Genomic DNA, 7,892 nt, shown 5'->3' with positions numbered 1-7,892 from the left:
AAGGGTGGATTTGACATTGAGCAAATTACTGGGCAAATGACCTGCAAAGTAATGCCACGTGCAGCCCGGGGACCTCAGATGCTGGGCACCAGCTTTTACGTACTTACTTCATTATTCTTTTCAAGATGTTCGCTTACAGGACCAGAGGGCCCTTAGTGGCAGAGAGCAAGTGAGGGGGATTCTATTCTAGGATCTTTCAACCCTGCTCTCTTCACAGGGACAGACAGGCGAGGGCTCTGGGTGATATCCCCCCGCCTCCTCGGGCAAGGACAAGCCTATCTGAGGGAGGAGGCGAGACTGACTGAGCTAAGGGAGGGCCAGCTCATCAGAATCCCCAGGCCCTCCCCTGCAAGTGCAGACCTGGGACCAGCCGGGGCCTCTGGGAATGCGGTCTTGGGAATCCCGCTCTGCTGAGTTAGAATCTGCATTTGAAATTGATCCTGGGCAAGCCCTGTGCTGGTCAGAATGGGGAAGCCCTGAGTGTCACTGGGCCCCAGTGTTCTGGCTGACAGCTAAGCCAATGGAGGCACCCACCAGGCAGGTCTGGCCTGGTGAGTCCAAGTGCTGGGTGCAGAGTAGGGGCTCACTAAATCTTGGCTACTTTTTTTGTCAAATAAGCAAAGTGTTCCTTTTTAAATTCATTGACTTTCTTTTTAAATTCATTATTCGCTTCTTTTTTTTTGAAAAAGGAAAAAAATACACTATTAAAAAAAAGTCACTGGATACAATTACATTGAATTTTACAAGAAAGAAAAAGGACATTAGATTTTGATATATTGGCGATTAAATTACTCTCCAGAGCAAGGGTGTGTGTCCAATTTCTTTTCGTTTTTAATTGTAAAATACACCCAATGTAAAGTTTACCATTTTAAAGTGAACAATTCAACAGCACTTAGCACATTCACAATGTTGTGCAACCATCATCTCTATTTAGTTCCAGAACATTTCCATCACCTGAAAACAGGGCTGGTCCCCAGAGCAGTCACTCCCATTTCCGCTCTCCCAGCCCCGGCAACTACTCACCTGCCTTCCGTCTCTATGGATTTGCCTGTTCTCTGTATTTCATATGCGTGGAACCAGATGATGGGTGGGCCTTTGTGTCTGGCTTCTTTCACTTCTGGTTTCTTCTGTAGTTCACATGTCCTTCCGTCCCTTCCTCCACGTGTCCCACCCAACCCTCCCCTAAATCATGCAGGTCACGTATGAGTAGCAGAACCGTATTACAGACGCAATTCACACGTTAATTCTTAGTGACCAAGAACAAGGTGCAGGGATTCTTGGTCCCCAAACAGTTTTCAGGACTGGAGGCCAGGGCTCCTCACTTTTTTTCTGACGTGGCTCCCACTTTTGGTCTTCAATCATTTCTCTCCAGCAAAAGCTGTCGCTATAACTTCTTCCAGCCCCAGTGGGAGGCAGTGTCTCTAGACCATTTCTCCAGAGTGTTCAGATCCCAAGATGCACAATAATTGATTCATGGTGGCACACAGTTGCTACTCAATAAATATTCATCGAATGAACAAAGCCGTCAGCGCCGATAATTACCATTGTAATGAATTAATGTTGTCATATATCAATACACTGGTACCACACGAGCCACTGGCTGGCTGAAGGGGAAGAATGCGTGAGGGAGACAGTGAAACTCCTACCAGTGCCAAATCCTGAGAAGTCAAAAATTTGTATGAAGGGGGGAAAAATTAAAGATGTGGCATGTAAGCAAGACGACTTACCCGCTCCTGCTGAGAACATCTCAGAGAGCAGATGTGTAACCGTTTCGTTTACGGGAGCCATGCAAGAGGAACACTTTCCTTCTGGGAGAAGTTTAAATCTTTCCCTGGCGACCTGTCCTTTTCCTTGTAACTTCCAGTGCTGATGGAATCAAGCAAGTTTACGAGCGAGAGAAAAGAGAATGATAAACGATAAAGGCCGAGGGTTTGGAGTGTTGGTCTGGCCGCAATGTTGCCCAGCCTAGGCAAGGGGAGTCATTGATTTACCTTTTAGCCAGAACTATGCATCCTTCCTGCTGGCAAGGCACTGCACTAGGCTTTGAGGACTCAGCAGAGGACAATCATAATGGTAGTCACAGTCATAATAACAGCAAACACGTATTTAGGGCTTACCATATGCAGGACACTATTCTGGGCATGTTACATAGAATGAAGTTACTTTATCCCCACAGCAACTCTTGGTCCTGGTCTAACAGTGTCTCAAACAGTGCCAGGCACACAGTAGATTCTCAATAAATATTGCTGGATGAATGAATGTGTGATGGGGGAGGTAATGGTTCTATCAACTGAAGTTGGGAGAAATAATTCAGCTTGAGATTCAGTAGCTCCTGTGGATCCTGCCCAACACCCACACTCCAGTCTCCCCTGGGGCTACCAATGAAAACCATCCAGTGACCCCGGGCAGTGTGCTCATCCAGGTGGGAGGGAGCGTGTGTGTTGCTGTGCTGTGATTAGCCAACAAGGGAGAAAATAATGAAAAGCGAGACCAGCTGTGACACGGTTTCTTCTCACCGGGGGATGATCTTTGCAGCCATCCTCGGGTCTACTCTGGCATGCTGGTCTCAGCCTAGTCCTCAGCCTTTGCCATCTGCCTGGCATTTTATTTAGCTCTGTTCTCACATATTTGGGGCAATTCTGGATTTTGCCCCAAGCAATGAGAGTTCCTTGCTGGCCCTGACTTTATTTTTCACTTCACCTTGCTCTTAGCTTCTCTATGCAAAGGTGGGGGGTGGGGTGAGTCCCCACTGCCTCAGACCGGTGGCTTTGGGTTGTGGTCTGAATATTTAAGTACCTTCAGGAGAATGGGATGATGTTTCTATATCATCTGTTGAGTTTTTTATTTTCTTACACTTAAAAGAACTACCCTTTGAACCATTTTTCAGTGGTATTAAGTACATTCATATATATTATGGCGCCACCATCTTCACCATCCATCTCCAGAATTTGTTCATCTTCCCAAACTGAAACTCTGTCCCTATTGAACACTAACTCCCACACCACCCCCAGCCCCTGGTACCTACCATTCTACTTTCTGTCTTTATGAATTTTACTATTCATGGTGCCTCATACAACTAGAATCATACAGTATTTGTCCTTTTGTATCTGGCTTATTTCACTCATCCGACATCCCCCAAGGGGTCCCGGATTGCGAGAGGCCTGGCCTGCAAGGATCAGGCCAAAACCTGCTCTCCGACATCCCCTGAGGGTTCCCGAATTGCTAGAGGTTGCAGGCTAGGCTGAGGGACCCCAAGGGTGCATGAATCTGTGCACCGGGCCTCTAGTATGCAGATAAGATCTTTGGTTAATCTCTTCCCGCCCTCCCTCCTCCCCCTTCCCTCTGAGATTCATCAGTCTGGTCCATGTTTCCATGCTTGTGGTTTCCGCTTCTGTGCTGAGCATCTGCCCCCTGGTGGTCAGTGTGCACCATAGCTACCAGCCAGTCGGCCAGTTGGCCAGTCGCTTAGGCTTTTATATATATAGATACTCATTTTGTTTATCCACTCATCCATCAGTGGACACTTGGGTTATTTCCCTGTTAGTAATTTATATCACCACCAACAGTGCACAGGTCCCTTTTCTCTACATCCTCACCAGCACTTATAATCTCTTACCTCTTTTAAAAATATATTTTTATTCATTTCAGAGAGGAAGGGAGACGGGGAGAGAGATAGACACATCAATGATCAGAGAGAATCACTGATCAGCTGCCTCCCACACACCCCATACTGGGGATCGAGCCCACAACCCAGGCATGTGTCCTGACCAGGCACTGAACCTCGACCTCCTGGATCATAGGTCATCACTCAACCACTGGGCTACACCATCCAGGATAATCTCTTATCTTTTTGATGACACCCATTGTAACAGGTGTGAGGTAGTCTTTCATTGTGGTTTTGATTTGCATTTCCCTGATGATTAGTGATATTGAATACCTTTCATTTACCTGTTGGCCATTTGGATGTCTTCTTTGGAAAAATGTCCTCTACCCATTAATTGAATTGTTTGTTGTTGTTGTTGTGTGTTTTTTGTTTTTGTTTTTTTGCTATTGAGTTATATGAGTTCTATTTATTTGTTTATTTTTTGGTTAATCCTCACCCGAGGATATTTTTCCATTGATTTTTAGAGAGAGTGGAAGGGAGGCAGGGAGGAGAGAGAGAAGGAGAGAGAGAGAGATCTATGTGGGAAAGATACATTGATTGATTGCATCCTGTCCGCACACTGACCAAGGCCAGGGATTGAACCTGCAACCCAGGTACTTGCCCTTGACCAGAAATTGAACCTGAGACCCTTCAGTGCATGGCCAACACTCTAACCACTGAGCAACACAAGCCAGGGCGAGTTATATTTCTTTAGGTATTTTGGATACTATCCCTTTATCTGTTATATGATTTGCAAGTATTTTCCCACTCTGCAGGTTGCCTTTTCGTTTTTCTGGTGGTTTCCTTTGCTGAACCGAAGCGTTTTAGTTTGATGTCCCACTTATTGATTTTTGCGTTTATTGCTCCCTGTTATAAGCTTTTACTTCTAGGTGGAGCCTTCACACTCACCCCAGACCCGGTTACCTGCTCTGGAGATTGTTTGTTCAGGGCCCAGAAATCACTTCTGTTATCAGCCAAATAAAACATCCTGCGGAAGATGACAAATGCATTTGAAGGCTGGTTAAAAATGACATTTAAGTTATCTTCACCCCAGCTGTTAGAATGCACGCTCTGCTGAATTTCACACCCGTCAGCCTGGAACAGAGTAGAGTAGATACCATTTCCAGGGGTCTTAGCAACCCTCCGTTTTGTCCAGGGCCTGATTAAGGGGCTTCACTGACGGAGGTCTTAGCACATAGAGCAAGACAGGCAGGAGGGAGACTGCCCAGGAAAGCTCCAACAACAAGTGGAAGAAAGAGAACAAAAGCTGGAGAGAGAACAAGAGGGAATAGGTGAGAGGAAATGATTTCATGCGGAGATGCTGTCTTGTAGCTCTCTTTTAAGCAAACACTTTGGTGTTCTCAACAGGACTTCACCCCTGTGTATATTCCCCTGAGACAATAAGCTTGCAAAACACCAGGAAAATATTCATTAAATGAAACCAGTGTTGCTTCCATCAAGTAGTGCATTAGTGAGGGAATTGCTGTAGGCTGAATCAGAGGCCCCTAAATTCATATGGTGAAGCCCTAACCTACTGTGTGCAGACAGAAGGTCATCAGGGGTAGATGAGGGTGGTTTCCTCATGATGGGATCAGTGCCTTGGTAGGAAGAAACACCAGAGAACTTCCTCTCTGTCTTTTCTCCATGTGAGGACACAGCAAGAAGGCGGCTGTCTGCAAGCTGGGAAGAGAGACCTCACCAGGAACTGACCAGGCTGGCACCCTGGTCTCAGACTTCTAGTTTCTAGAATGGCAAGAAAAGAACTGTCTGTTGTTTAAGCCACTCAGTCTATGGTATTTTATTATGGCAGCCTGAGCTAAGACAGGAAGGCTGCTGTAACAAATAGGCCCTCAATTGGATGAAAGATTAATCACAACAGAAATGTGTTTCTAACTCACCTGATGGCCTGGGAGGGTGTTTCTGGTCAGCAGATGGCTCTCCTCCTCCACACGGTGATTCAAGGGCCCCGACTCCCACGATTTCAGGGCCCTTAGTGTCTTCCATGTCCAGCCAGAGGAGGAGAAAGGAATGGTCTTGAGGGCTTGCTTGCTTTGACTCTTCACTTCTGCTCACACGCAAAGGCGAGAATGAGTCAGATGGCTGCACCAATTCAGGAGGAGTTTAGTCCCTGACCACTGTGTATTCACCAGCATGTGGCCTTGATTTTGGTGGCACTACCTGTTAAATTTTAAAATGTGCACACTCTTTGAAGTAGTGGTGCTATTTCTAGGAATTCATTCTACAGAAATACTTGTAACAGTTCACAGAAATCTATGTACAACACGGTGGATGCAACATTTTGGAGAATAGCCAAAGATAAAAAACCAACAAACCAGGTGTCCAGGCTAGGTATATTCTATAGCATCATTAGAAAATATTATAGGAACTGGTGTGGAATGTTGCCTAAGATATATTATTCAGTGCGAAAAGAATTGCAGACTTTTATTTCTATATATTTTATACATATATTTATGTATTTATATGCATATATATAATTTCACAAATTCCATGCTTGTAAAAAATTTATTCTAGATGTATAGGATTGTATTTCTGTTGCTGCCATACAAAATTACCACAAAATGAACGGTTTAACAATGACCCTCGTTTACTATCCCGTGGTTTCCATAGGTTGGAGTTCTGGTAGTCTTGGCTAGGCTGTAATCAGGGTGCGGATGGGCTGTGTGCCTTTCTGGAGGCTCGTGGGAGAATCCGTGTTCTCATTCATTCAGGCTGTTAACGGAATTCAGTTTCATGCTGTTGCTGGACTCGGGTCCTGTGTCCTCGCTGGCTGTCTCCTGGAGGTGGCTCTCAGCTTCCCGAAGCTGCTAGCATTCCGTGGCTTGTAGTTTCCACCTCAAAACCAGCTGGAATCATCTAGGACAGCGGTCGGCAAACTCATTAGTCAACAGAGCCAAATAGCAACAGTACAACGATTGAAATTTCTTTTGAGAGCCAAATTTTTTAAACGTAAACTATATAGGTAGGTACATTGTTATTAACTTAATTAGCGTACTCCTAAGGCTTAGGAAGAGCCACACTCAAGGGGCCAAAGAGCCGCCTGTGGCTCGCGAGCCGCAGTTTGCCGACCACTGATCTAGGATACTCTCCCGATCTTAAAATACGTAACCCAATTTCAGTAGCAAAGTCCCTTTTGCCATGTAATGTAACCCAATCAGGTGCCAAAATCATGGGGGACAAAATGCTGCCTCTCATGGATTGTCTGTGTCTCGGGAAAAGTGGGTCTGGCAAGACAAATGCTCTTTGTCAGACTCTGGGTCAGACCTCAGCGGGAGGCCCTGGAAGTGCCCAAGCCCCGGGTCCAGATCCTTGACCTGTCTGCTCCGGGCTGTGGGACCTTGGGGCAGCCACTGCCTCTCTCTGAATCTCAGTCTCACCTTTAACATGAGGGGGTAGCTTCCCACTTCCGCTGGGACTTGTGTGTAGGTGGGGAGGCCTGGCCTATGTTTCCTTTTCTTCCCAATTCAAAACTGTGTTGTAGGGAGGAAGGGCATGTCTATTCCTTTTATTGAATTTAGTGTGATTATTTTATTTTATTTATTTATTTTTAAAATATATTTTATTGATTTTTTACAGAGAGGAAGGGGGAGGGTTAGAAAGTTAGAAACAGCGATGAGAGAGAAACATCGATCAGCTGCCTCCTGCACACCTCCTACTGGGGATGTGCCCGCAACCAAGGTACATGCCCTTGACCGGAATTGAACCTGGGACCCTTCAGTCAGCAGGCGGACGTTCTATCCACCGAGCCAAACCGGTTAGGGCTAGTATGATTATTTTAGCTTTAAAAATATTTGCTGTGATGTCACAAACATGCAGGAAAATGCTGACATGAATTTCTACACATGTGTACGTACTGTGTCCATCGCCAGGTTGAGTCATTCATTCATACAAGGAGTATTTAACCAGTTAACTGCCATGTGTCCAAAATGGAAACCATCCCCACATGCCACGATATTTTGAATTTAATTTAAAAAATCAATTTGCAATGAATATTATAAAAAAAATATATCACTCACAATTTGGGTGTCCTTGAATATTTTCAGTTGAAAGTTCTCACGAAAAAAAAAAATGATTTTAAAGCATCTACAGGCGCTTATGGCGTACAAAGGGTTAAGGTGTCAGGGACCCATCCCCCAGGTGGGTTGCCAGGCTAAGCAAATAAATATAGAACAACCAGTTAAATTTGAATTTCAGGCAGACAATGAATAGCTTTTTCACATAAGTATACCCC

This window comes from Myotis lucifugus, unplaced genomic scaffold (assembly GCF_000147115.1).
Source record: "Myotis lucifugus unplaced genomic scaffold, Myoluc2.0 scaffold_310, whole genome shotgun sequence".
Lineage (NCBI taxonomy): Eukaryota > Metazoa > Chordata > Mammalia > Chiroptera > Vespertilionidae > Myotis > Myotis lucifugus.
This window is presented reverse-complemented; position numbering follows the sequence as displayed.